At 55.4% G+C, this 3,285-nt stretch overlaps 1 long non-coding RNA gene across 1 annotated transcript in view; it reads right to left on the bottom strand.

Moving 5' to 3' along the window:
• Window positions 1-2,281: 2,281 nt before the first annotated feature.
• LOC144234856 (uncharacterized) overlaps window positions 2,282-3,285 on the bottom strand; it is a 2,813-nt gene continuing 1,809 nt past the window's right edge. The window contains exon 3 of the long non-coding RNA XR_013336091.1: window positions 2,282-2,598. This is a non-coding gene — a long non-coding RNA (uncharacterized LOC144234856). The remainder of the gene's footprint in view (window positions 2,599-3,285) is intronic.

The following is a 3,285-nucleotide window of genomic DNA, read 5'->3' on the forward strand; positions in this document are numbered from 1 at the left end:
GAGCGCCCCACCCCCCCACCGGGCCTCCTCTCTTTCATTGATGGGGGTTAGGGTTCAGTCACAGCCGCCTTCCCCATGCCTACAGAATCCACAGGAAGTGGGGCCATTGAGCCAACAGCGTGTGCCTTCCATGAGCGAGGCACTGTTCTCTCCAGATGCCAATGAGCTCCCTGCCCTTATGGAGTTTACAGTCAGGCTAGGAGACAGCTGAGTGAACAAACAGATGTGCGTTGAGAACCAGCCAGCCATAAGGGTTCTGAAAGAAGTGAGGGCGAGTGTGATACAGCGAGACTAGTCTACAGGGGTATTTGGGGTTGGCATTGGGGCAAGACCCGAGGGAGAGGGAGGCAGCCAGGGAAGAGCTGAGAGAACGCCCCGGCAGAGGGCACAGCAAGGGCCCAGCCCCTGGGGCGGGCACAGCCTGGCTGCTCAGGGGGCGGGAGCACACAGAGAAATGAATGGAGAGTGGGGGGCTGGGGTGGGGGTAGGGCGGAAGCTAGAGTAAGCACTTTTTTAAAAAGTTTTTTTATTTATAAGAGAGAGTGAGCTGGGGAGGGACAGAGAGAGGGAGAGAGAGGGAGGGAGGGAGGGAATCCTAAGCGGGCTCTGTGCTTGACAGCTCAGAGCCTGATGTGGGGCTCAATCTCATGAACTGTGAGATCATGACCTGAGCAGAGATCAAGAGTTAGACGCTTAACTCACTGGGCCACCCAGGAACCCCCCAAAATTCTGTTTGTTTTTTTAATTTAAGAAAAATGTTTATTTTTGAGAGGCAGAGACAGAGTGCAAGTAGCGGATGGGCAGAGAGACACACACACACACACACACACACACACAGAATCTGAAGCAGGTTCCAGGCTCTGAGCTGTAAGCACAGAGCTCAGTGCGAGGCTCGAACTCACAAACTGCAGCTCATGAGCTGTGCAGAAGTTGGATGCTTCACCGACTGAGCCACCCAGGCGCCCCTCAAAATTCTGTTTTTTAAGTGATCTCTCCACCCAAAGCAGGGTTCAAATTCACAACCCTGAGATCGAGAGTCATACGCTGTACCCACTGAGCCAGCCAGATGACCCTGTTCTCTATTTTAAACTAAGCATGAGGCCTATGCAGAGGAAGGGCAGCGTTGAGGGGAGGAGGAGCCGGTGGCTGGGCAGCCCCCATTCCTCTGGGAATAGAATCCCTCCTCCCCATGGAGCACCCACTGGGAACCTCTGAGGTGGGCTGACCAATCCCCTGGTCTTAGGGAGGGACACATGCCCAGACCTGGCCAATCAGAAGGCTCCTGCCTCCTTGTCTGCTGTGATTGGTTCAGGAACGAGCATGTGACCCAGGCTGTGCAGGTGAGTGTGACCTGGGTACTTCCTGTTGGCACTATTGGGTAGATAGTCCTTCTGCCAGGCTTCTGGGACAGTGTTGTCCTGGGGAGGGTAGTGGCAGGGCCAGCTGTGTCATTACAGGGCCCAGCGCCAAATGCGGGGCCCTCTGCTCGAAAAGCAGGGAAAAGTGCCATTAAAAGTACACAGAACGCTTTTACGTCTTTTTAAAAAAATTTTTTTAAAATATTTTATTTATTTCTGAGAGAGAGAGAGAGACAGCGTGAGCAGGGGAGGGTCAGAGAGAGAGGGAGAATCACAGAATCTGAAACAGACTCCAGACTCTTAGCTGTCAGCACAGAGCCCGACTCTAGGCTCGAACCCACCAACCATGAAATCATGACCTGAGCCGAAGTCAGACGCTTAACCGACTGAGCCACCCAGGCGCCTCAGAATGCTTTTACTTCTACAGGCTCTCTCCCAACTTGTCGTGGTGTTTTTTTATTTGCTGCTTAATGTTCTAAGTAAAGAAAACCAAAAATTTTAAATGAGTCGCAGGAATTTTACCGTTCATCTCTATATTGTGCAGTAGCGGTTTGAAAGGCAAAATCAGAGCGTCTCGTCCCTGTGCAGAATCACCAAAATTATACAATTCTTTTATTTTGTGGCTTGTCCCCGAGGGTGCCTTGAGCTGGCCGGAGAAGACAGACACAAGGCGGTCCCGGGGAGGGTTACAGGTGGAGGAAGAAGGTTCTCGGCCACACAGAGCTGACTCAGGGAGTGCTTTTGGGCTTGGGGATATTGCACACGCTCCCAGGCAGGCACCCCGCTACCCCTGCTGTGCGTGAGTGCCCAAGTGCACAGCCCCTAAGCGGGCCTAAGGGTTGCTGACTTACCCCTCCCACTGCCCCCCCCCCCCCCTTNCCGTAGGCCCTTACCTCCACCTACAGCAGAGGGGTGATCCAAGGATCTCAGGCCCCAGATGGGGCAGGTGACGGGCTCACTCCTGCTTCCACCGGGTCTCTGCCTGCCGGACGGCAGTGGTGCTGCCAATCTGGGGCGGCGATGGCCGCTGACGCACCCTGTGATACCTGACCCCAACCTTGCCTGTGCCTGGGGTGGAGGGTGGCAGTGGAGGGGGAGGCCAGGCAGGGCCACGGTGCCAGGGGGTAGGGGGGAGCTGAGAACATGTCCCAGGGAGGCAGGGAGGTGGCGGGAGGCAGGACAGCCCTTGGCTTGAAGCTCCAAGTCCTTGGCGCGGGCTCCATTGTCCCATCAGACGTCACTTAGAAAACACAGATTCAAAGACAAATGGTTATGAATTTCAAGGCAGCAGCTGCAGAACGTTAAACCCCAAGCATGGGGTCCTTTGAACGTGAGGCCCTGTGTGACCACACTCAGTGGCCCCAGGCCTGTGAAGCTGGGTCTGGCCGGTGGCCGTCTTGCTCACGCTCCCAGAGCCAAGTTAAGGAGAGACAGGAAGTACCAAGGGACAGCGAGCAAGCAGTGGTGTGGCGTCACGTGAGCCTCTGGGTCCAGTTGTGTCTGTAGCTCAGACACCCCATGGACTTCCCAGGTCCTGAGCCAGCGAATCCCTTCTCTGCTCAAGCCAGCTCTGGTTGGGTTTCCAAGGCCTGGGCGCCACAAGACCCACGGAGGTGAGGATCCAGGCCTGGCCTTCCGGATACCTGGCTTCCTTTCTGACTTAAAAGGGTTTTGTAACTGTCCATCCAGCCGGAGTGTCTGCAGGCCAGAGATCTAACTGCCCTCCCCGCGTGGACCTGTTCTGTTCTGAGCCGGGTCCTTTATCTGTCTCAGACCTCCAGTTCTTTCTCGGGAGAAAGGGAGGCTTTATTCCTGAGCCTTCCCAGCATTTCCCAGGCTGTGGGTGTTGATGTGGGTGTTGAAGGAGAATCTCCAGTTCCGCGCTGGGGTGTGTGTGTGTGTGTGTGTGTGTGTGTGTGTGTGTGTG

The sequence above is a fragment of the Crocuta crocuta genome, unplaced genomic scaffold, assembly GCF_008692635.1.
Source record: "Crocuta crocuta isolate KB4526 unplaced genomic scaffold, BGI_CrCroc_1.0 scaffold35, whole genome shotgun sequence".
Taxonomy (NCBI): Eukaryota; Metazoa; Chordata; class Mammalia; order Carnivora; family Hyaenidae; genus Crocuta; species Crocuta crocuta.